At 48.6% G+C, this 26836-nt stretch overlaps 1 long non-coding RNA gene across 1 annotated transcript; it reads left to right on the top strand.

Moving 5' to 3' along the window:
* The first annotated feature begins 11188 nt into the window (after positions 1 to 11188).
* LOC115937034 (uncharacterized) lies at positions 11189 to 26682 on the top strand. Its single transcript, XR_004072378.2, has 2 exons — positions 11189 to 14287; positions 25876 to 26682. It is a non-coding gene; the product is annotated as an uncharacterized LOC115937034 (long non-coding RNA).
* Positions 26683 to 26836: the final 154 nt, after the last annotated feature.

The raw sequence follows: 26836 nt of genomic DNA, 5'->3' as shown, positions 1-26836 counted from the left end.
TTCCTTTGGGACATGGCATTTTACTTGGAAAACTGAGAAAGGTATTTACCACAATGCAAAAATGATTTTGTCTCCTTCTTGGAGATGCACAGCTCTTTGCTGCCAACACTCAAAGCAAGCTCTCAGCCGTAAAATGATTTACGTGGTGCAACCCAATCTTTTCTAGGTTATGGCACACATGTAACATGGAAATAAAAAGAAGAGGCTGCCTGTGGTTGCAGGTGCCCAGCTGCCCCTCCCCCTGCCTCCCGCCATCCCCAGTGCTGAGGGGAGCAGCCTGTTCACACTTCTGTATCGTATGCATGGTCCTCTGAGGGGCGCCGAATTCAAGGACCAGAAAATCAAGAAAAGTAAACATTTCCATCGTATTCGTCCTGCTATCAGATTTACTTTTTGTTCTTGTTCTGCCTAAAAGGGCTGAGACCTTGTAACAAACTATCCAAAGGCACGCGAGGGCAACTTGCCTAAAAGTCTGGGCCTGTGTGTCCACAGGCTCTGTCCTTTTTGTCAGGACCCCAGCCCCAGGCAGCCCCGTAGGCTGGCCAAAGCTGCTGAGCCAGAGTGTGGACACTAGGGCCCACCCTTCATGGGCTGGGGAGGGTCCTCAAACTCAAGACCAAGTCAGTCCGGCTTGGGGGACAAGCCTCTGTCTTTCCTCTTGAGACCATGACAATCTCCCACCCAAAGGCTAGCCTAGGTTGGGGATTCAGGGAAAAGCCTTGAAAGAGAGAAAACCTGGCTATCTTCTCTGGGCACTGAAAGATGAACTTCATTTTGTTTGTACCATGGGCCAGATGACCATCACCCAGATGTCCTATCTCATGGACGTCACTGTTAGTGAGTAGAGATAGGAGGCAGGGGCCAAGGTGAGGATTCTGTTAGGGACATTCCTTCTAAGTCTGGTTCCATCATTTACTTTACTTTGCTAAAACTTGGTGTTTTCTGTGTGAAATGGGAATATTCTATCTATATTAACAAATATTTATTAAAAACTTACTTTGTACCAGATACTATGGTAGAGTCAAGGGAGATTATGATGAACAAAACTGCAGAGGAGGTTGCTGTGTGCCCCCCATAATCTCCCTCAAAGAAGGAGTTGCTGCCCCCCGCAGGGGGTGCTATGGGTGGGGGGCCCCTGCTGTCAGCCTCTTTGCAGGTCGTGTCAGGGCAGAACAATCTGGCACAAAGTCCCTTCTTTCTCAGGGCAGCTCCCATCCAATGACTGACCAAAGCCAAAGGATGAAGAACCGGCCACCTCAACCCAACTCAGGACACCTCTGAAGGGCCACTCCAGCCCCAAAGCTCCCAAAGATGTTGGCCAGGATTGAAGCCTGATTGTCCCTCCTCCCACACCTGCTTCTAGCCCCTCCCTTCTACAGGGCTGGGTCCCAAGGGCCCTCATTAATAGACATCCTGCCCACTAAGCTAAACCCCATCTCCAAGTCTGCTTCCCCAGGAAACCCAATTTGCAACAAAAACAACTTTCCCTTTCTTAAGCAACCAGCTGGGGGGGGGGGGCGGGAGCGGGGAAGCAATTCTGTGAGGACTATTGAGAAAAGCAATGAGATGTGTGGGAAAGCACTGTTGAAGCTATGGGTAACTTTTATTTCTAGTGGTTTGAAGTGAGTCGAGTTGTAATGTAAAAACCTCTCTGATTGCTTGGAAAGAAAATCTGCCAACCTCCCCTCCCCGCCCCACCACACACACACTTCTTCCCCATCTTCAAGATACTCATTCTCAGTAGCCTGAGAGAGGTCACCCACCCAGACAGGTGTGGCATTGTCCGGGTGCCCTCTGGGGACAGGAGCTGAGGGTACTTCAGGCATTCCAAGGAGATCTCTTGGCTCATGCCTGTTATGTACCTTTCGCTAGCACAAGCCCAATTCCAGAAGCCACAAAAAGAAGAGAGCCACATGACCCCAAGCCCGGCTGACAACTTTCCAAGTTCAACGGTGCTATAACCGGCTCTGCAGAAGCAGAATCCTTGACTCCAAACCACTAATGAACTCCTTCTAGCTCCAGGTTTAATTAGTTTTCATTGCAATATTAATGATCCTAACAAACCATTTCAACTTTCCTGTTGCACAGCTGGAGTTCTTTTATTTGGCATTTGGTCTCTTTATAAGAAAATCCCACATGCATCCTCCTCCCTGCCTGCCCCATCGAGAGGGAATACGATCACATTCTTACTTTGCTTATCACTTTGGCCAGCCCAGGGACAGTAGCTTTAATAATTTTGAAACTGGGAGCATTAAACACATCACAAACTGCCGTGCAAATAACATATAATATAACTCCAGGATTTTAATTACAGTGACTAATATATGTACCAATCCTAAAATCTCTATAGTACCATTAGGGCACATGCATGGACATTATTGGGAGGCTTAAAATTTGCACAAGGTATGTCATTAGTTGATCCAAGACCTTCTAGATCTAGAGTTCTCACCTGGGACTCAGAATTCATTTCTTGGGCTCTTTGGACTACCCAGTCAGAGGCAGAGCTATTTTCATTAGTGACTATGAAAAATGATTAAACATTGCTACCAGTTCGGGTCGATTGGTGCTGAGAGCAAGTTTGGTGGCACAGCAGAACAATTAGGCATTTGCTGGTGGATTCCAATGCTTCTTTATTTTCTCTGCCTCTCCAAAGGAAGAGAGAAGCAACAGCAAACCGATGTGTGATGGAACTATGTACCACCTATTTCCAGAAATTCTCCAGGCCAGCCTCAATAGAAATTGATCTGATTTATATGAGAATCTACTGAATTATAAGCACAGTGTTCTCCCAGGCAGAGACTTGGATTTGGGTGGAACTACTGGGTGAGGACTGAGAGAAACTGAGTTAAGTCCCAAAGAAAGGCCAGCATCCCCAAAGTTCAAGGACCCATGATGAACTCAATCTCAGCACTGCCAGCATCAGCATGTAGAGGCCATGCTGTGTGGGGCCGCAGTGCTGAGCTTGTGGTGAGAGTCCAAGCTGAGATATACAGCCAATGTGGCTCAGTCCCAGCAGATACCCAGAGAAGGAATAAGGAACAAGGAAGGCAAACTGGCCACATAGATAGGAGCAAGGGAAAGAGGCAATCATGAAGGTTAACACTGGGGATAGAAAGCAAACCACTCCAGAGTCTGTTCTCTAGTGGGAAACGATCTCCTCCTGTCCTTTCAACACCTAGAGAGGGAAGACCTTTAGTGCCCTTGGCTGGCGGAGCAACTTCAGTCAGGATCACGGACATGGCCTCCTTAGGGAGAGGCCCCTCCCCCCACTACAAAGGCATCCAGTCTGGGACCAGTCCTGTGACAACGCTCTCCAAACCAGTGTCCTCTGGCATGGCCCCATTCCCCATGCTTCTGAACACACACACTAGGCCAGAAGATTCTTTCCCAAACTTAGATCAGACCGTGTCCCTTTCCTGCTCACAACTCCTTGAAACCCATAAGTGCTATCAGCTACACTGACAAAGGGGACCCCAGATCCCAGAGGGTCTCATGAGACCTGTCTATTTCACTGCCCAGGACTTCAAAGGGGCCCCAGAGATACTAGTGTCCCAGTGAGGTCTCAATAATCAGTCAAAAAATGGAAAAGGATAAAAAGTCCCATGTACAACCATGACTATAAAATGTTTATATGTAAACCTAACATGAAATGTGGAAGATGAATATTTTTCCAAAACTATTAAATATTAGTGAACAAAATAAAAGACAATAAAGGGAAATACCTTGTTATTGTACAGAAAGACTCAATATTTTTAATATATCAATTTGCTCCAAATTGATGTATCCATTTATTTCGATCCCAATTTGTGGAAATTGACAAATGATTCTAAATTACATGGAAATGAAAAGACCTAGAGTAGCCAGGTTAATCTTGGGGGGGAATAAAGAACAAAGTTAAGGACTTAAGCTACCAGATTTCAAGACTTACCATGAAGCTATAGTAATCAATACTGTGTGGTTTTGACATAAGGATAAACAAGGATATATTAAAGTCTTCAGAAAGGAAAAATGAAATTGAGTCACCTACAAAGAAAGGAAAACCACCTGTGATTCTGACCATGCATCAACCACACTGGGTGCTAAAAGATTATGAAAAATTGCCCTAAAATCCTGATAGAAGATATCTTTCATGAACTTAGAGGTAAAAACCCTCGACAGGGTGCCTGGGTGGCTCAGTTGGTTAAGCAACTGCCTTCGGCTCAGGTCATGATCCCAGGGTCCTGGGATCGAGTCCCACATCGGGCTCCTGGCTCAGCAGGAAGCCTGCTTCTCCCTCTCCCACTCCCCCTGCTTGTGTTCCTGCTCTCGCTGTCTCTGTCTCTGTCAAATAAATAAATAAAATCTTTAAAAAAAAAAAAAAAACCCTCGACAAAGTATTAACAAATCTAATTCAGTGATACATAAAAAGAATTATATGCCATAACCAAGTGCAATTTATTCCAGGTATGCAAGGCTTATTCGACATTCAAAAATTAATCACAGTAATCTACCATATTGACAGGTTAAAAAATAAAAATCATGTGATCAGATCAATTGACACAGGAAAAACATTTAACAAAGTGCAACACTCATCTATGATAATAATAAGGAAAAGAACTCCCAATAAGTTAGAATTAGAGGGAAACCACCTCAGCATGATAAAGGGCATATACAAAAAGCCTTTAGTTAATATCATACTTAATAGGGAAAAACTGAGCAAGGGCAAGATGTCTGTCTCACTCACTCCTCTTCAACATAGTTGAAGTTCTATCCACTGCAATAAGGTAAGAAAAAGAAACAAAAGGAACAAAGATTGGGAAAAATAAAGCTCTCCTTATTTGCAGATGACATGATTGTCTACATAGAAAATTCCAAGAAATACACACACACAATTAGAACTAAGTAACTGAGTTCAGCAAGGTTGCAAAATATAAGACCAACACACAAAAATAAATTGAATTTCTACATAAACAAATGAGCATTTTGAAACAAAAATTAAAAACTAGACCATTCTTTACACCATACACAAAGATAAACTCAAAATGGATGAAAGACCTCAATGTGAGACAGGAATCCTCAAAATCCTAGAGGAGAACATAAGCAGTACCTCTTCGACATCGGCCACAATAACTTCTTTCAAGACACGTCTCCAAAGGCAAGTGAAACAAAAGCAAAAATGAACTTTTGGACTTCACCAAGATAAAAAGCTTCTGCACAGCAATGGAAACAGTCAACAAAACTAAGAGGCAGCCCACGGAATGGGAGAAGATATTTGCAAATGACATTACACATAAAGGGCTGATATCCAAGATCTATAAAGAACTTTTCAAATTCAACACTCAAAAAACTAATAACCCAGCCAAAAAATGGGCAGAAGACATGAACGCACTTCTCCAAAAAAGAGATACAAATGACCAACAGACACATGAAAAAATGCTCCACATCACTAGCCATCAGGGAAATACAAATCAAAACCACAATGAGATACCACCTTACACTAGTTAGAATGACAAAGATTAACAAATCAGGAAACGACAGATGTGGAGGATGTGGAGAAAGGGGAACCCTCTTACACTGTTGGTGGGAATGCAATACAGCCACTCTGGAAAACAGTATGGAGATTCCTCAAGATGTTAAGAATAGAGCTACCCTACGACCCAGCAATTGCACTACTAGGTATTTACCCCAAAGATACAGATGTAGTGAAAAGAAAGGGCACGTGCACCCCAATGTTCATAGCAGCAATGTCCACAATAGCCAAACTGTGGAAGGAGCCAAGATGGATAAAGAAGATGTGGTACATATATACAATGGAATATTATTCAGCCATCAGAAACGATGAATACTCACCATTTGCAACAACATGGATGGAACTGGAGGTGCTTATGCTAAGTGAAGTAAGTCAAGCAGAGAAAGACAATTATCATATGGTTTCACTCATATGTGGAACATAAGCAATAGCATGGAGGACCATAGGGGAAGGGAGGGAAATCCAAAGGGGGAGAAATCAGAGAGGGAGATCAACCATGAGAGACTATGGACCCCGAGAAACAATCTGGGGGTTTCAGAGGGCAGAAGGGTGGGGAGAGGGGGCAACAGGGTGATGGATATTGAGGAGGGCATGTGCTGTGATGAGCACTGGGTGTTTTACTTAACTAATGAATCATTGAACACTACATCAAAAACTAATTATGTACTATACAGTGGCTAACTAAACATAATAAAAAAAAATACATAAATCCTAAAAAGCTCATTGTGAAGAGCAGAGTCCCAATAATTTGTATTTTGATCACTTTTAAATATTTTTAAAGTGAGCACTTCTAAGGATAAAGCAAATAGTCTCATTTTGTGGGGCATTTGATTAAATTCCGAACATATAAAAAAAAACAAACAACAATACCATTGACTATTGCTTCAAAGAAAATGAAACACTTAGGTATAAATTTGGCAAAACACGTGCAGGCTCTGTATGCTGAAAATTATGAAATACTGAGGGAAGACTCAAAGAAGACCTAAATAAGGGAGACATACCGTATTCATGGATTGGAAGACCCAACATAATAAAGATGCCAATGGTCCCAAATTAATTTATAGGTATAATGCAATTCCTACCAGAGTTCCAGGAAGGTTATTTTTCAGACATAGACAAGGTTGTTCCAAAATTTATAATGAAAAGCACAAACCATCAAATAGCTTGAACATAAACAAAAATCAGAATGAAGTAGGATTAATCACTCTACTCAATATGAAATCTTACTACAGAGCTACAGTAATCCAGCCAGTGTGGTGTTTGTGGAGGGATAGAAACATAAAACAATGGAACATAATAGAGAGCCTAGAAATGGACCCACACTAATATACCTGTATTAATTTACTAGGGCTGCCATACAAAGTACCACAGACTAAGTGGCTTAAACAATATAAATTTATTATTTCACAATTCCAGAGTCTAGAAGTCTGAAATCAATGTATCATCAGGGTTGGTTTCTTCTGAGGCCTCTCTCCTTGGTTTGCAGATGGCTGTCTTCTCCCTGTGTCTCCATATGGTCTTCCCTCTGGGTGTGTTTGTGTCCTAATCTCCTCTTCTTACAAGGACACAAGTTCTATTGGATTAAGGCCCATCCTAATGATCTCTTTCTAACTTAATCTCTTTAAAGACCCTATCAGCAAATACAGTCACATTCTGAGTTACTGGGGGTTAGGAGTTTCATATACGAATTCTGGAGGGATACAAGTCAGCCCATAAAAATGCCCCATTGATTTTTGACAAAGGGACCAAAGCAATTCCATAGAGGAAGGACAGCCTTTACAACAAATAGTGCTAGCACAATTAGACATCTATTGGCAAAAAAAAGAAAAAGAAAGAAAGAAAGAAAGAAAGAAAAGAAAATGAACCCCAACCTAAGTCTCACATCCTACGCAAAAATTAACACAAAATGGATCACAGTTTTCAGAGCTAAAGCTAAAACTATAAATCTTTTAGGAAAAAAAGAGAAAATTATTGGGATCTAGAGCTAGGCAATGAATTCTTAAACTTGACATAAAATGCACAATCCATGAAATGAAAAAATTGAAAAATTTTTCCACATCAAAATTAAAAATTTTTGTCCCACAGAAGACTTTGCTAAGAGGATGAAAGACTGAGAGAAAATATGTGCAAACCAAATCGCTAACAAAAGTCTTATATCTAAGTATATAAAGAACTTTCAAAACCCAGTTGAAAAGAGTAAAAAAGAAATAAGCCAATTAGAAAATAGATAAAAACCATGAGCAGATATTTCACCAAAAAGAATATGCAGAAGGTACACTTGGACTTCACTTACACTCTCACTGTTGTGAAGCCAGGCAAGGCCAGGTGTGATTTTTTTTTTTCCATTTGCTAACACATCCTCAAATCTGTTTCTTCACTTGGTATGACAACTTGTCATTCAAGATATCTGGGATCTCCTGGGGGCGCCTGGGTGGCTCAGTTGGTTAAGCGACTGCCTTCGGCTCAGGTCATGATCCTGGAGTCCCGGGATCGAGTCCCGCATCGGGCTCCCTGCTCGGCAGGGAGTCTGCTTCTCCCTCTGACCCTCCCCCCTCTCATGTGCTCTCTCTCTCAAATAAATAAATAAAATCTTTAAAAAAAAAAAAGATATCTGGGATCTCCTGGGGGCGCCTGGGTGGCTCAGTTGGTTAAGCGACTGCCTTCGGCTCAGGTCATGATCCTGGAGTCCCGGGATCGAGTCCCGCATCGGGCTCCCTGCTCGGCAGGGGATCTGCTTCTCCCTCTGACCCTCTTCCCTCTCGTGCTCTCTGTCTCTCATGCTCTCTCTCTCAAATAAATAAATAAAATCTTAAAAAAAAAAAAGATATCTGGGATCTCTGCACCCATTTTTCCCTCCACTGTCAGTTCTAGCCCTTTGGATCAGGAGGGCTGCCACCTACCACACCCCCTGTCCTTGTGGGGGCCCCCACTGGTTCTGTAGCAACTCTGGAAGCTCAGAACAACCAGACCCATTTCCAACGTCATCTATGAGGCCAGCTGGCCGCCTCCCAGAGGCTACTACCCCTCCTCTCAAAGCCAGGCCCTTCAGCAAGATGAAAATGCCACCTGCATCCTTAAGACTTCCTTTCTTACCTGGGTCATGGGAGTCCCTGAATGCCAGGTGCAGGGTTCTGTCTGATACCAGCCCTGTAAGACCAGTGGAGGCTTTTGGATGTGGCTGGGCCAGTCGGAAGCCTTTGAGAAGAGACTGGCAGTGCTCCTTGTGAGCTCCCTGGTTCTGATGCCTTACCTGTCACTTCCCTGCTGGCTCTGCTCTTGGACTGGCCCCTTGGAAGTGGCGTCTCACACTCATCCTCTGGACTTGATGCCTCTAGTCACTGACCTGGATTCCGGTCTCCGCTAGACCCAGCTTGGCTGGACCCGGTGCCCGGTTTGTCTCTCCCTGCCTGACCTGCTCCATCCTCACTTCTTCACCTTGGTACTGATGGCACAAAGGTGATGCCGTTCCAAGAGGCACTAGGGGCTGTGGCAGCTTCTTTGACCATGGCATTCCGTCGTTTTTCGGGATCTCCTTGGGTGAGGGAGGAGCAGCGATCCCTGAGGCTGCCACGTGGGTGGAGCTGATTCTGAGGGACTTGATCCAGCAAGCGTGCGAAATCGTCAACACGTTTAGGCAGGCAGGGAATGTGACAAAACCAGAGCTATCACTGGCCTTGGCTGCTATGGGCAGCGGGCCTAGAGTGGGGAGCCTGAGGCAGGGACCGGGGCCAGGAGCTGCTGTGGGGGCCCAGGGAAGCAGTCAAGACATGGCAGGACTTGGGCAGAGGGAGAGGGCGAGGGAGGAGGCAGTGGAAAGTTTCAGGCTTCTGTGGATGGTGGACAGCGGCACCCTCCCCATCCTGAAATCAAAACGACCATTTAATGAGTGCCTACTACGTGCCAGCCCTTGAAATACAATCTACCTTCGTAATTGCAGCCATGTCTGCAGGTGGGTTTGTCCCTCCTCGTTTGACCTAGGAGAAAACTGTCGGAGCCTCCAGAAGTTCCCACCAGCAGCGAGGGACGGAGGGGACCCAGCCAGGGGGTCTGTGTGACTCCAGAGACTGTTCTTTCCGTGCACCGTGAAGTTACACGCAGGTCATTTCAGTCAGCACAGAGCATGACACGGTGACAGCTGACCAGGCTTTGTGAGTGTTGTGGTGGCCGAGGGCCAAGCTACAAATCATACCACGTCACCACGAAAGCCAAAATAAGAAGTGCCTATGTGTGGTCTGCTTACTCCAGCTGTCTTAGCTCAACCGGATCTATTGACGATTTACTAATCCAGCCGATAGCCGAGGCTGGGCAGCTGACCCACAAACTGCCAAGCCGAAGACAACAGGCAGCCTCTCTTGCGTCTTCAGCTTAGCCGGTGGTAGTCCATCGGTAGAGTTGCCTTCAGGATCAGCACGATTTACCTGGCGTCGGTGTTGTGGGGGAGGAGCGGGAGGTGCCCAGACAGCAGACCAGTAGGCATCCCCCTGCTTGCATCTCTCTACTGCAAATCCCTCTTCTCGGGCTCCCTCCTTTGACGCACCTGCTGATGGCCATCTCCATACATTTCATTCGTGACAAGCTGCAGCGAGCTGAATGGTGGCACCCGAAAGTTACGTCCACATGCTAATCCCCAGAACCTATGAATGTGCCCTTATTTAGAAAAAGCTTCACTGCAGATGGAATTAAGGGTCTCGTGACGAGGAAATCATCCTGGCGTATCCTGCTGGGCCCTAAGTCCACTGACAAGTGTCCTTCTAGAAGAGACAGGGAGAGGACATTCGAGACAGAAGAGGAAGAGGTGATATAACCACTGAGGCAGGGATTGGAGGGGTATGTGCACAGCCAAGGAGTGAATGGTGCAACCAGAAGCTGGAGGAGGCACAGAAAAACCCTCCCTCTGGAACCTCGGGAGCGAGAGTGACCCTGCCGACCCCTTGATGTCGGCCTTCTGGCCTCCAAAACAGAGAGACTATGTGGTGATCTGTTAGGACAGTCACAGGAAAGGAACGCACAGGCAGGCTTGTGTTTCGGACTGTCCAGGGTGAGCTGCTATTTGCAGGAGAATTTGTGACCTCATCCCTCAGGCCCACAAGCCCGCCGGGTCCTGCTCTGCCCTTGGCTGGAAAGGGAATCCCGAGGTTGCATCTGCCTCTTGGGTATGGAGCTCTGGGCTGGAGCAAGATGAGAAATGGGCCTATTTATAAACAAATAGAGCCAGAGGGCGGGCGCGGGGTTGGCCAAGGGCTTTACCAAGGTCAGAGGCCCAGTCCCTTGGGACAGGGGGCATTGCCGAGAGAGCAGCGCGCTGAGAGGAAGAAGGGGGCCGAAGCAGGAGGTACTCGGGGCCTCTCTGAGCAGTGGGGCTGTGGTCCGTTTCTGAACAGCCCAACACAGGAATGTCCAGCTGGCTTCCAAGTCGTATCTGGTGTCTCGGGTGAAGGGCAGGCCCGGCTGGGTGGGAGAGGATTCTTTCCCACTGCCTCATTGCTGCTCCAAGAAAGGAAGTGCAAGCGCCCAGGGCAGGCACCCTGCAAGCAGCCCGCGTCCTGGCTGTGGGCCGTTGCCCCCCGCACACACACTCCTGCTGCCGCAAGGGGTATGTTGTCGCGGTGACAGGGCCTCTGGGCCCCTCCGTTTCTCACTGTAAAGACCGCTCTCTCAGCAGGACCAGGTCAGAGGGACATCCTGGGGGGTGTCTCAGCCCAGCCTGCCCCACGCAGTGCCAGGGATGTGGGTGGACAGGGACTCTCTGATTAGTGGCTGAGTTGGACCAGGGTTCGCTCCCACCTCGGGGGGTGCGGGGCCCAGCTGTCCAGAGGAGGTCACGGTCCACGGGCTGCCTTACCCAGCCCGTCGCACAGGCCTGTGCCTGGTTGATGCCCGGCTCTCTTGCACCAGGGGTCCCAGCAGAAGGCTTTCTTCCATGTCAGAGGCAGCCTCTGACACGGCTAGCAGGCCTGCCTCATTCGTATCTGTGACCATATCACGTCTCTGAGTCTGGTACTTTTTAAGTACTTCTCCCCATAGGAGTACATTTTGACTGAGTAGTTGTGGCAGGAGCAAGAACGGGGGCAGACATTCGCCTGCTTGGGTCCAGAAGACATGAGCTCTAGTAAACCTTGAATCCCTGCTTCATCCCCTTCTTGCTGTGTGACTCTGGACAAATCACTCAACCTCTCTGAGTCTCATTTTCTTTTTTTTTTAATTTTTTAATTTAAATTCAAGTTAGTTAACACGTAGTGTATTATTAGTTTCAGGGGTAGAATTTAGTGATTCATCAGTTGCCTACAACACCCAATGCTCATTACATCACGTGCCCTTCTTAATGCCCATCACTCAATTACCTCATTCCCCACCCACCTCCCCTCCAGCAACCCTCAGTTTGTTTCTTGCAGTTAAGAGCCTTATGGTTTGCCTCCCTCCTCCCTCTGCTGCTTCAGGTCAGACCCTCACTGTCCCTGTCCTGCTGTCATCACAGCCTCCTAGAGCCCCACCTGCCTTCTCCTGCCCCTCCCAGGCGACCCCACATCAGAAGTCTCCCTGTCTGTTCCCACCTCAAAGCAGGGCAATTATGTCTGCACACTGCCCCCCAGCTAGCAGGATGGGAGGGTTTCTAAGAACGTTTAGGTTTGGAGCCTGCCTTTTTCTTACAACCTTGAGACTGGAGAAACAGCCCCACACCTGCATGATGGAACATCCCAGAGAAGAGCCGCACCACCCACCGAGGTGCCTGTCATCGCCCCGTTCCCTCCAAACCCCAGAAGTTGGCCCTTCGCACACCAAAACCAACACTGAGCCGACAGCAGCCCCCTTAACACACACATGCTCACTCATGCACACACACACATATACTCACTTACACGTGCACACACTCACACTCTTACACACCCATCTCCACGGCAGGTAAAGAGGAAAGTGGAAGGGAGGGGCCATGCCCCCCCCACCCTGTGTGTAGAGCTGGGGATGAGAAGCTCCACCTTCATGAATGGCTGGCCACAGTGAGGGTGCCCATCACCTCCAACTCCTCCAGAGGACCCCCGGGAAATGCTCTTCCCAGACCCTCGCAGGCAGGGCCCCACCAGGCTGCAAGGGAGAGTGGCCGTGGCGAGCAGCCTGTGGGGGGCCCACTCTGACTCTGGGGGCGCAGCCGAGGCTGGAGCAAGCTGGCCCAAGTGGGGACACAGTGCTGCAGCTCAGCATGGGCCGGGCGGTGCGGGTCCACGACCCCCTCAGTCCCCAGGGCCCTAGCCCCTCTAGAGCGCCCGCTCGCAGCCGGCCGTCATCCCAGCAGTTCCCACAGCGGGCGCCATGCTTAAAGGACAGTAGCCCCCGGGCCCTGGCTGGGGAGGCACATCCTCAGAGCTGTCCCAGGTCTCAGCAAGACCCTTCCCCCTGACTAGTGCAGAGAGCCCCCCACACCACCACACCCCGTCCTCAGAGCATCCTCCCTGTCACGGCCAAAGCTGCTCCCCTTCTGTGGGCACCACGGCCCCACCGTGCTGCTGCCAGGAAGCAGAAACCCAGGCGTCTGAGTTCCTGGGGTTGAGCAGTCTTCCTTCCAGCCTCTTACCTTAATAACTATGATACAGGCCTTGCCAGGAAAGGTAGAGGCAGGGTTTGAACCCAGACCTGGTTACAGGCATAGACAGCCATAAATCAGTGTGAGCTAAGAATAACTAGGGGGTTACCAGAGCCAATGCTCAGGCCCACAGGAAGAAGTGGGGGCGAGTCAGCTAGCCAGGCCCACTCAGAGGCGCTTCCCCCAGCTTCTTAGCCATCCCCAGGGAATCCCACAAAGTCTTCTCATCTAGTAATCAGATTTGCAAAGCAGTGGGCAGGGCAATGTCACTCTTAGGAAACTTGCTTGAGCTTTTCAGCAGCTGTGGCCACATGGGGAGGTCAAGTGTCTAGAGAAGGTGCTGTAGGGGGGTTGTGTCCCCCAGACCTCAATGAGGAGGCAGAGCAGACCGGATCTGGGGTCGCCCTGGAGAAGGAGAGAAGCCCGGAGCAGACAAGGCAAAGCTGGTCTGGATCCAGGGGGTACTATTGATACCTCAGGTATCTGGAAGGGTGGGCAGTGGGTTGGGACAACAGAAATCCCAGGGGGAGCTCATGCCTGCCAGACTGTGAGTATTGGCTCCTGTTAGAATTGACGCTAAAGCCCAGGCACCCAGGGTGGGAGACTGCAGCTGGGCGGGCAGGTGGCTGGGCAGGCCCCACCCACTGGCAGGGACGGATCTGAGGATGACATCTGCTGGTCCTACCCCCAAGGGTGACAGGACCTGGCAAGGACAGACAGGAGAGAGCAGTGTCATCTGATAAAGATGTCTTTAAAACAAAAAATTCAAAAGATGACTCTCGTGTAGGTAAAAAGATGTTCAGACAAATTAAATATGCTTAGGCCAAATGCATAGGTTAGAATCCCAGCTCCGCTACCTAAAACATTGTGACCTGGGGCAAGTGTCCTGGCTGCCATGGGCTGAATGGTGTCCCCTAAAAATACTTGTCCACACACTAACCCTTAGAACTTGCGAATGTGACTTTATTTGGAGAAAGTCTTTGCAGGCCCTCCATCCAGTGACAAAGGGTCCCTACAAGAGACACTCAGAGGAGAGAGGCATGCACGGAGGTGAAACCGTGTGAAGACAGAGGCAGAGACTGGGGTGATGGCAGCCACAAGCCAAGAAACACTGGGAGCCACGAGAAGCTGGCAAAGGAGAGTGTTGGAAGGCAGCTCAGCTCTGCAGGCACCTCGATCTTGGACTTCTGGACCCCAGATCGGTGAGAGAATAAACCTCTGTGTTTCAAGCCCCTCAGGGATAATTTGTTACTGCAGCCAGGGTGCAGTAGGGTATAAAACAGGTTAATAATATCTGCCCTTCACAGTTATAAATTATAGAGGACTGAAAAAGGAGGGTTGATAAAAAAAAGAATGTAAAGATCCAACGGGGGGGATCAGCATAGTCACGTGCATTCATCTAAAGGAATAGTATACAGCCATATAAGAAGTTTGTGGACAACTGTCAATGATGAGACAGACGTTCACATTATAATATCAGGCCAGAAAAAGAGAGTACCAGAATTTTACAAATGTATGTGAATCTAATTCTCTTTGTAAAAGTATGCCAAAAAAACGAAAAAAAAAATCACACTGACTATCTTCAGGCAATATGATACCAGTTCTTTATTTTCTTCTTTGCTATTTCCTCTATTTTCCAAATTCTCCTCAGTGAGTATTACTATTATTATCAGAAAGCAAGAGAGCTGTCCTAACATTTTCTTCCTGCAAATACCACATAATTGTGCAAGAGCCGTGGGGCCCCTGGGTGGCTTAGTCAGTTGAGCCTGCAACTCCTGGTTTCAGCTCAGGTCATGATCGTGGGGTCCTAGGATCAAGCCCCACGTTGGGCTCCATGCTCAGTGGGGAGTCTACCTGGGATTCTCTCTCTTCCTCTGCCTCTCCCTGCCCCCGGCTTGCTCGCTCACTTGCTCTCTCTCAAAAATAAAAACATAATTTTTTTTTAATTGTGCAAGAGTCGCTAAAGACCCACTTTGTTTCCAGCTATAATCTCATGAGGTCCTTACAACAGTCCCATGAGTAGCTCCTGCTGTTACTCATTTTGTAGGCGAGAGGACCAGGTGCCAAGAGGTGATGGCCCAGCCAGAGCCAGCCCGGGGCCGAATCTGGGAGAGGAACACCTCCCACCTACATTCTGAGCCTTGCGGGGCCCGCCAACCCATAAGGACGGCCACGGCTCCGTCCTCACCTCCCTCCCCTGACCACTCCCAGGACTTGGCGGTGTCCTTCAAGTCAGGATGGCAGATCAAAGTCTCAAGTGCCCTCCAGGCAGAGATAAATAACAGAGCGTGAGATCCTAGGATTCCGGTTTCTTATTTTTAAATGAAATGAAGGATAAATCATTCCTGCTAACTGTTTTTACCTGGCTGCAGGAAATGATGCATCGCCATCTTTTAAAAGAAAATTAAGCCTTTAATTCCATGGCACATGTAATAAAATGGCACTTTAGCTCTCTGCCCTGAATATATGGCCCGTCGCGTCCTAATTTACTATTTCGACGCTGCCTGAAATGTTCTGAAGTTATTAATGTGGCAATATATTCAAGCACAAAACCTGGCCTTCAAACGCTGTGAAGCACTCAATTAACACAATGGATGGCCATGTGAGAGCCAAAGAGGTAACGGCAGGAGGCACGCCATGAGAGCCAGGGGCAAAGCTGGCCCGGCCCTAGGGTGCTGCTGTGAGCTGGAGACCCAGTGTCCCTCTGGAAAACAGAGGTGATGCTACCTCATTCACAAGTGCGAGCTGCCTGATGGGACCCTGAGATCCCGAGGATCCCCCTTGTCCTCCCTTTCCTGGATCCCTGGCTGCACTACCATCTCATCTCTGCCAAGAATGCCCCAAATGCCATCCTCTTTATTCTGACTTGCTCACCATCCACAGGAGAGCTGCCGCCCTTCCACAAGCGTACCAGGGCTGAGCACACCCATGCACGCGCACACAGGGGGGTCATTCAGCCCCAGACTCTGAGCGGGCCTGTCCCGCTATGCTTCGAAGAGGAGGCATTTATGACCAGGGAACCGGTCCAGTGATCCATGCAAAGATAGAGTGGGGCAAAGTTTCCTCGTTAGAGAAAGGACAGGGGCTTGGGGCTTCTGCACCTCCCTCCTCTGCCCGCAGCATGTGGTACTAACCAGCATGGCCGTGGCCAACTTGCAGCCGACATCACAAGCTCTCCTTGATGACCTGCAACTGGACTAGCCATTGCATGTGTGCATCTGGATGGGACCACCCAAATGAGAGCCCTTCTGTTGTGCAGAAACTTCCAGACAGGCTCAAAGGTACTGCTGGGCTCCCTGGGGTCAGGGGCGCCAGACCTTTCTGTGGGCCCCCTCAGCAGGGTGGCCCAGCTCTCTGGAGGGTCCAAGGCAGGCCTGCCATCCTCCACCTTCTCCAGGGTAAGGCTCATCTGCTGTTTAAGGGACAGAGAGTGGGGACCGTTCCGTTAGTCCTCAGCAAACTCATAAGAGGAATTACAAACCTATGTTTGGAGGAGGCAAACGTCAACTTATCAAGTGGACATGACCCTTTAGCCATGGGCATGAGCAAAGTTCCTGATTACCAGAGCCGGTGGCCCAGGGAGAGGCTAACAGCTACTGCTAAGACCAGTTTTCTGGAGGAGCCAGGATGCCTGGGCACCTGCCAAGTGACTAGAGCAAATTATTTACATAGCAATAGTACCTCTCTCCTAGGATTGCCGTGATTATTAAAATGAGTCAATACGTGACTATCGCTCAGTCACAGAGACATGGTCACCACCTGTTAGCTGTGGATAGCAGCCCATTGCATGGTGGCTTCCCAAAACACACGCAGACCATAAGTGGGACAGTGAGTAAGTGCTCAGTACTAGGAGGCCTGCTGGGCTCTCCTCTTCCTCATCCCCCACACCCGAGGCCTCAGAGCCAAATTCTATCCCAAATGACCTCCTCCTTGCTCTCCTTGAGTCTCTGGGCCACCATCTCTCTCAGCGGGACCCCTACCCGTTCTTCTGACTGACGCCCTGCCCCCATCTCATCCTACAACATTCTGTATTCCATTCAGCAACCAGAGAAGTCTTTCTAATACGCACATCGGATCCTTCCGGCCCCCTGATTAAACCCACCTTCAGCTTCCTGTAACACTGAGTAAAATGCAAACACTGTATCCTGGCCTCAAGGCTCCACACTCTCATCTCGAATCCCCCATCCCAACCCCCAAATTTAAGTTTCAGGAAAGCAGGGACCTTGTCTGTCTTCATCACTGCTGTATCCTCATTGCCTGGCCCACAGTGGTTACAAAACAAATGCTTCTAGAATAAAGGAAGCTTACTGCATTGTACCACTAAAGAGGGGAATAGACACTCATAAAAAATAAATCACTTCAACTAAGCTAAGTTCAATCCCTCCTTCTAACCTGGGAACCTGTGGGGCTCAGGGGGATGAGGAAAGAGTGTACACAGCCAACTATATCTCCAAGGGGCCAAGGTGGCCTGGAGGGGAAGTGGCCCTAGAGGGGCCACCACATTCAGCTGCACAGGCTGTGGGCTGCACAAATCCAGGGATGCCACTGACATAGAAAGATGCTCCTAGAGTTTTCAGATGGGACAGTGCAGCAGCCCTGCCCCCCCCAACCTGCTCTTTTGGGGGTGAGCCCCCTCTGAGCCCCCTCCCTCAGCCCTGTCTGGTACTCCTCTCCCCTCAGTTGGTTTCCTCCTTAAGAATTCTGAGCAATAAGCCAGAGAAAAATTAAGTGATCGTCACCTGAGGAGGAGGGAGGAGGGAGGAGGGAGCGCCAGACAGGGATTGTAGAGACTTTGCCACGATCAAACCCAGCCTTCAGTCCTGTCTCTGCGGCTCACTGTCTGTGTGCTCTTGAGCCCAGCATTTTTCCGGGCCCTGGACTGCCAGCATGCAGAGACGCACAGAACATGTTAGCTGGGCTGAACTGGGTATCTGTACGGCAGGGCTGGTGGAGAGATGGCAAAGCCCGAACCTCGTGGCAGACTCAGTACACAGCAATTCCACCAGCGTGAGGAGCTTCGCTTGCAAGAGAGTCAGCACACCCTTGCTTGCCTTTAGTCACCATAATGGCAAGCATGAAGTTCATCATCCCTTCTTGTACATGAGGCCGCTGTGGCTCAGAGGGTCGATGGCTGCCCACCTTCCCACGTTGCCTTACCCTGGCCCTACAGGTGAACCTTATGGCTCCTGTGAGGCAGAATGTTCCCACGGTCATGGGGCACAGGAGTCAGAGACTTCGATCTTGAAGACTCAGCCCTCTGGGTCTGCAGGGCCAGGCTCCGTCCAGCCTCACCCCCCTCCACACCTGGGGTCCATCCCGGTGCCTAAAATCAGAGTGGGGAAGAGGGTAGGCCTCCTGAAAACAAAATCCCGACCCCATACCTGAGCTTGGTTGTCAAGTCACAGCCTGATGCTAAGTCTGAAAATCTGGGACGTCGCTGACAGTGCTGATAACAGCCCAGCCGGGAGAGGGGCTATATTTAGCCACAAGCTTGACCTAAGATGTTACCAGGAGCAGAACCGCAAGGTTGAGGAGCAGGAGGGAGGTGGTAGAGAGAGCCCCCACCCCAGCTGCGCAGCCTTGATTAACTGCTCTGGTAAGTTTCCACTTGCTGAACAATATTTGTTTCCAGCCTTAGGGAGGCTCTGTGATTCCCAAGTGTTCTTGGCCTGGAGGGAGAGGCTGAAACCATTCGGCTCCATTTACAGCAGGAGGAATTCAGCACACGAGAGTTAAGAAGGGTGTTGGCCATGGGTCACAAAGCCAGGTTTTGCTTCCATGGCCCTGGGTACGGGCACCACGGGCAGAGTCTCTGTGCTGGGTGCATGGGGCCAGGAGGGGGTCCTGTGCTGTGCAGCAGGATGGATCCAAAGCCCAGATAGCGATGCTCTCCGGCTCATACAGTTCTTGAAAATATCAAATGAAATAGAATATGAAAAGTATGCAGCGCGATAAACGCTGTAATTTTCTCCCCCCTTCTCTCTCCTACTGATCCATAGTATGGATGAAGAAACAAAACACAACACTCAGAGACAACAATGTGCCTGGGGTCTCAGCTAGGGTCTCAGCAATATTTGTGTTGCAGTCACATCAATATTTCCCATCTCTGGGTTTGACTTGTGTTAGATGGTCCAAGAAAATCGAGGTTGGGGCGGAGGTGGTGCTAATTTCCCAGAAGCAATCTTACCTCTGCTCTTTGAAGTGTCACGAAATTGGCTGGAGACTGCTCCCGTCAGCAGCACGGCACGAGGCTGCTGAAAACACTTTTAGCACCTGATTAAAAAGGAGCCTTCTTTTCCTGAGCAATTACCAGCCCGCATCTCATGATCTCATCCCAAAGATGAGAAAGAAGAATGATGGAAGGCTGACCTCCAGATGCTCACCCAGCAAAATGCTGAATGGCTTGGCCGTGCCTGCTGTGGGGATATGCCAGGCACAGCTCGGGTGGAGGCGGTCGGAGCTGCTGGGCAGCAAGCAGGGTTTGCCATGGGGGTCACCATGTCCTTTCGGGCTTTCACCGATGTCCTTTTGAGCTCTGACAGAGGCCCCCCACCTGGGCTGTAGCAGCCGTGGTCACAGTCATACCCGGGGACATTTCTGTGCATGGTAGGCCCCGTTTCCTACAGCTCATAGTAGCCAAAAGCTGTAAAAAGGAAATACTTAATGCTGTCAGAGATGTGGTTAAACAGGCAGGCTTTCCCATTCCTGGTGGCAGTGGAAAGCAATCTGGCAAGACATGTGCATACAGGGCTTAATAATGTGCATCTTTGCTCCAATAATTACACATCTGCAAATATATCTTAAGACAGTAAGTCTAAATAAGATTAAGTCTTACCTATAAACATCTTTATTGTGGCATTTTTCTAAAGAGCCAAATACATTGAAATCCCAGAGTATAGAATATTAAGCCATTAGAAATAATGTTTCACAAATAATGCAATATATGTTAAGAAAAAAAAAGAAGAAGAAGAAGGTAGCGGGAGGGGAAGAATGAAGCGGGGGAAATCGGAGGGGTAGACGAATCATGAGAGACGATGGACTCTGAAAAACAAACTGAGGGTTCTAGAGGGGAGGGGGGTGGGAGGATGGGTTAGCCTGGTGGTGGATATTGAGGAGGGCACATTCTGCATGGAGCACAGGGTGAATCATGGAACACTTTGTCTAAAACTAATGATGTAATGTATGGGGATTAACATAAGAATAAAAAAAAAGAAAACAAAACAAAAAAAGAAATAATGTTTCAGAAGAAATCAAAGTAACATGGAAATCCTTTTATTATAACGCTCAATGATAAAAGAACATTATGAAATTGTCCAGATGAAATCATCCACAACTGCATAAAAAATTAGGGGAGCGGCTGGGTGACTCAATCAGTTAAGCATTTGACTCTTGGTTTCAGCTCAGGTCATGATCTCATGGATCATGGGATCGAGCGCCACGTAGGACTCTGTGCTCAGCAGGGGTCTGCTTGAAAGATTTTTTTCCTCTCCCCCTCCCCCCATTCTCTCTCTCTCAAAATAAATAAATCTTTAAAAAGAAATTAGAGAACTTATGGGTAGAGGGTTTTTTTTAATTAGCAGAGTTTATTTTCTGGAGGAGTTTTAGGTTCACAGCAAAACTGAGCGGAAGTACAGGAGTTCCCAGACACCCTGTACTCCATACAAACATAGCCTCACTCACTGCCCACATTGTGGGTGGGGCTTCTCTTCCCACTTTTTCTTACTTCCCCCAAAATTGTCAAATTGTTTATCATGAGAAATATACATTTTGTTAGGAAGGACGTAGGAAAGAAGGAGGAGGGGAAGGAGGAAAAGCAAGAAAAGGAATGCCTCATCCCAAATGAAGAACGCAGACAAGTTCATGGCCTTTCACTTTCCAATACACCTTTTTGTTTCACCAGCCGTTGGAATTCCTCACCATTTTGATTTGTGACCTCATTTCCCCTGTCCACATACTTTTTCCCAGGGAAGAGAGACCGTGTTAATAATGCTTTCTCAACACTGCAACCCTCCTAGAAACTCCAAATTCCATCAGGTCCCCAAGGGAAGCCTCCTTAGCTCACTCTCCCACCCTCTACACCTTGGGCCCCACTCTGACCTGCAACCTTGCAACCTTGCAACCTTGCAGCCTTGCAGCCTGGGCAGAGGTTCTCTGGTGTGCTCGCGCGCGCGCACGCACACACACACACACACACACACACACACACACACACACACACAGGCTCCATGGCCATAGACAGAACATGACCTGCAATGTCCACGGCCCGCCAGCAGGGGGCTGAGCGCTCCAGCTGGTTGGGGGCCAGGCTGTGTCTGTATCTGAGTCCCCAGTCCCCAGAACCAGGGACACAGGAACATTAAATGAATGAGTGGATGCATCAGTAGGCCCATTTTTGGCCCTCTTTGCAGCATTAAATTGGGAAATAGGATTGTGATGGTGGCGTTTATGCATTAGATCCCACCACAGGAAGAACAGTTAATATCTGGCCAGCTTTGATCTCTGGTAGGTCATTCTAAGGGCCAATTCCATCCAACTGTGCCACAGAAGAGAGAAGCCAGGACTGGGGTTTCCCACCCACACACCACATAACCTTGGAGCCGGCTCCTTCTCTCTCGGGACCTAGCTTTCCCCAGATATAGGATGAGGAGGTAGGATGACCTCCTTCCAGGATGCTATGATCCCATTAAGGATCACCTGAATATATAATGAATTCTCAGCATGGAAGCACTTCCAAAATATGAGACATTTAATTTCTTATGCCGTACATAATAATATGTACAAAGAATTCAGGGTAAGATCCCTAGAAAATTTGCTAATTAGAAAATAAGATCCTTAGAAAGCCCTTAGAGCTAAGAAGTGAGCTAACAGTGGAAATCAGCTTCTTACTATCTTTTTGGTAAGATAATAATGCAAAGTCTGACCCCTAGGCCTGCCTGTGCCCCCCCACACACACACTCACACACACACTCACACACATACTCACACACTCACACACACACTCACACACACTCTCTCACACGCACACACACACCTCATACCTGCCTGCACGTATGCATTTCCCATCACTACCTCCACCCACCCACCCCCAAATGACTGTATTGCAAGTGCACATGGAAAATGTTTAGGAATGAGACCACCAAGCGGAACTTAAAAAGGAAAAGATGAAATGTGGTTTTGGTTGAGGAGGAATGATACCTGGGATTTGGAGGCAATAAGCTCCCTGTGGGATTTAAAATAGATCAAAGACGGGGCTATTTTCGTCTTTCTGTGGAAGGAAGCATTCAGGGGTGACCGTGCTGACTTTTTGCCCAGAACACTTACTAAGGGCAAAGAGACATCCTGGCGCTGCTTCCTGTTGTCTGAGCTGGTGACCCCAACCAGGCAGGGTCTGTCCAAAGAAGCTTCTTTCAAGGACCGCAACTAACATACCACTCCCCTAATCGGAGCTGCTGCTTCGCACGGAGTGCCAACCTCAGGTGAAACATGGAACCAAAGATTGAATACACATTGTTTACTTAATCTGTACAAAAGCTGCCAGGTCAATATTATTATGCCCACTTTATGGATAAGACCACTGAGGCAGAGGGTGGATTAACAATGTGCCCATACCCGAATGGCTAATAAGAGGCCAGGCTGGACTGTGCAGTCAGGTGCCAGTCCCTTTCTCTTGTCTGACTGCCTCCCAATCCCCTTTCATTTGAAAGGGTTGGGAGGGGTGTGGAGGGGTGGCCGACATTCCTCAGAGGAGGTGGAAAACATTCCCTGAGCAGAGGTCACAGCTCTGCCTTTAAGTCTTGCTCCTCTTTCAAGCCCAGTCACTCTGGAGGTTTCTTCTCTACTCTGGGCTGACCTGGCATTTCTACAGCAATCTCTTTTATTAGTTCCTGAAGGGTGTGGCCTGGGTCTGGTGGTTTGATCTCGCTCCAAATTAGAACTATGGTCAATGGCAGTCCCATTTTCTGGTGGACACAGTCCTCACCAATGCCATGGGCAGTGACATCATATTTATGTCTGATTTGCCTAGCTATGCAATCCTTTGTTTTAAAGAGTTCTTCTCCTTTAGTGTAATCTAGAATCCTAGACCCTAATGGTAGAGCTTTTGTTGGGGGGAGGGGAGGGTTGTCTTTAGATGGGGGTTGTTTATGTGTTTATTGACCAAATATACTCTAATTTACGTGAAAGGCATGTATTTCATCCCTTCCATTCTGGCATCTCCACATCCCTGGCAGTGAAGTTAGAATCAGGAATAAGGAGCTCCTGAACGCCCGGGCTCCACCTCCATCTTTATAGACCCTCATGTTCTCCAGGGAAGGAGTTCAAGGGAATTCTTGGATCCAGAATCAGGAACCACGGCTTTGAGTTCCAGCTCTGTGCCACCTGCAAGTGTCTGACTTGGGACAAGTCATGCTGCTGCTCTCTGGGCCTCGGTTTCCCACCTATGAGAAACATACGGGATGAAGGACATAATGTGTGAAAATGCTTTGTTAAGACCAGCGGTTGCAGGAGAATCTCCCAGAGGGCTCGAAAAACACAACTCTCTGGGACCACCCAGAGTCTGGGCCAATGGAGCCTGAGAATCTGCATTTCTAACAGGCCCCAAGTCGCTGATGCTGCTGGTCCAGGGTCCATGCATAGCGAGCGTCTGGCTAAGAGCAAAGGGACACACGGTGGGTGGTGCATTATCGTGACAGAGGGCAGGGTGTACACCAAAGGGAAGCTGCTCCCTTGGCCACCACCCCCACTTTAGGGCAGTGTTTCCTAACCTCACATAAGTATCATCTGTGGTGTTTGTGCAAAAACAAAACAAAACAGATTCTTTGGCCCTGACCCAGCCTTACCAAATCCGAAGCTCCAAGGGGGAGGCCTGGTAATGTGTATTGGAACAAGCCTCCTGGCCAGTCTTATCATCAAGATGGTGGGGAAACACTGTAGCTTAACCACTAGTTCCGGATGGCAAAGATTTTCTGTGAAAGCAAACGGTCCGTGTCCCCTCCAAGTGGGGATGTGGTAATAAGTGACAGCCTCTTTTCCACAAGGAAGAGGCATCCCCCAGCCTCCTAGCAAACACCTCGTAAGGCCTGCAAGGCCGACCTTAGGGTTGTCCGACAGCATCAGGACAAGTGTCAGAGAGAAGGAAGGGGACCTGAGCGGACTTCAGTGTGGTCCTCAAGCCCGGCACCAGGAGAAACCTGCCCGAAGCAACGCACTCATTCACTTTTACACAGGCTCCTGTGTCCCATCTCTGGCCCCCAAAGATCCCCACACCACGGAACCAAGAGCACAGCTGGAAGCAATAGTCCCCATCCTGGCTGCACATCAGACTCGCCCTCCCCGGTGTGTGCGGCTGCACATGGCCCCAGACCGATTAAACCAGACACATAAGAGGGGACGCAGCATCACAGTGTACAATGTCCTGCAGGTGATCACGTCTACAGCTGGCCCTGCTAAACGGAAGAGGCAACACGGTTGACACCCAGCAGCTGCACACCTGCCCAGGCCCTCGCCCTTGGTCACCCAGCATGCCCATCCAAAGCCACAGCTACGAACCATATGGCATGTTCAATATGAAGACCCTCGTTTCAAATAAAACCTCATTGAGGGGCGTCTTCAGGCTTCTTTAAAAACTGATATTTTTGAAACGATGCTCAACATCACTAATCACTAGGGAAATGCAAATCCAAAGCACAACGAGATACCACCTCATACCCACGAGGATGGCTACCCTAAACATTTTTCTAAAAGGAAGAAAAGAACACGTGTTGGTGAGAATGTGGGGAAACTGGAGCCCTTGTCCACTGTTGGCGGGAATGCTGAGTGACGCAGCCGCTATGAAAAACCACATGGCAGCTCCTCAAAAAGCTATAAACACAACTACCCATAGGTTCCGGCAATCCCACTTCCGGGTACACACCCAGAAGAAATGGAAACAAGATCTTGAACAGATATCTGCACACCCATGTTTATAGCAACACCACTGTAATAGCCAAAAGGTGGAAACAACCCAAGTGTCAATGAATGGATGAATGGATACACAAAATATGATATATACACACAGTGGAATATCATTCAGTCTTAAAGAGGAAGGAAATCCTGACACATGCTACAACATGGAAGAAGCTCGAGGACATTATGTTAAGTTCAATAGGCCAGTCACAAAAAGAGAAATACTGCATGATTCCACTTATCTGAGGTGCCTAGAGTAGCCCCATTCACAGAGACAGAAAGTGGAATGGTGGGTTCCAGGGTCAATGGAGGGAGGATGGGGAGTTCGTGTTTCACAGGGACGGAGTTCCAGTTTGGGATGCTGTAAAAGTGCTGGAGATGGATGGTGGGCACGGTTGCCCAAGAGTATGAACATACTTAATGCCACAGAATTGTACACTTAAAAAATGCTTAAGATGATAAATTTTATATTAAATGTTTTTAACCACAGTTTGTTTTTTTTTTTAATTTAAAAAACCCTGAAATTTAGTGGAAGTGACTAGGGTCTCCTCCGTGGTAAGGTGGCTTTTATTTGAACCAAATGCAAAAGTCAGGACTAATGCTAAGGGGAACATGGCATGCATGTGTCAGTTTTCAAAACACCTCCTACCAAAGACACCAGAGAACCTGGAGGACATTCCACCCTCTTCCCAAACACAGAAACAATCCGCTAGGGAAAAACTAACTGTAAATGAAGAAAGTTGGTTGCAGAAAGTCGCCTGTCAATGCCCGGGTCACGTTTGCAATTGTGTTTTGCTCACTGACCCCTTCATGCTTTCATTCATTCATTTCTTCTTTCGCTGTGCAGACAATTGCCAGGCACTGGGGCAGGAAGAAGCAAGAGGAGCCCAGAGCGTAGGCTCTACCTTGGCGAGCGCACGGCCCAGAGGTCCTTTTGGGGAGAAGTGGCCCAGTGTGGGGGAAGAAGGAAGATGACAAGTGAGGGAGAACCAGACAGAGGAGAGGCCTCAGAAGCTCTCACGGGCTGCTTCGGAGCAGTTGGAGGGAAACAGTTGGAGGAAGCTCCCTTTGGGGGCCTTGTCCAGGGACAAGGTTTCCAGGCAGACTGAGGCTGTGTCTGGTGCCCTCTGCAGCCCTTGGCCCACAGGAGGGACCCAGCAAATGTTGGCTTGTGACATGTCAGGGCAGGACCTGTGTTATGAGAAGTACCAAAGTGCCACCCAAGCTGGGCCTGGGAATGAGTTTAAAAAGCAGACCAGGCTGCCCATGCCTCTTGGACTGCATGGGGAGTGAGGGGGGAGAGAGACATGGGAGAGCCCGGCGCCGCGTGCTGGGAGGCCCCGCTACTCATCCGAGACATTTTGGAGGAGCAGCCCCTCTGCAAGCCTATCGTGTTCCTAAGCCAGCGATGGATTGTTTTCATTTCATTCAGAATAGCAAGACTAAACTGGATCCAATTTCTGATCAGTGTCATTTCTCAGGCTTGCTCAGAAAAGACAAAATCCATTAAACTGCCCCCCTACTCCCCTATGAGAGGCACTGAGCTCCCCGTGGCAGCGAGATGGGAGCTCTTGAGGGTAAAGACTCATTTTCTGTGGATCAGTGGCTGGCTTATTGTAGGTGCTTAATAAATATTCAATCATAACAATCTTAATTACTGGATTACATCATGTCTGTCTTAGGGTGGGATATAAATAAATAATGCCATAATAATAATGAGGCTCTAACGGAGGGCTGCTCAGTTTGAGTTCCCACTACTTCACAGGCGGTTTTAATAAATTTGGGTGGATTTCATATTTCATGAAGAC

Source organism: Leptonychotes weddellii, chromosome 6 (assembly GCF_054177405.1).
Source record: "Leptonychotes weddellii isolate Sample4059 chromosome 6, ASM5417740v2, whole genome shotgun sequence".
Lineage (NCBI taxonomy): Eukaryota > Metazoa > Chordata > Mammalia > Carnivora > Phocidae > Leptonychotes > Leptonychotes weddellii.
The sequence above is the reverse complement of the archived record's forward strand: the minus strand, read 5'-3'. Positions and strand labels throughout refer to the sequence as shown.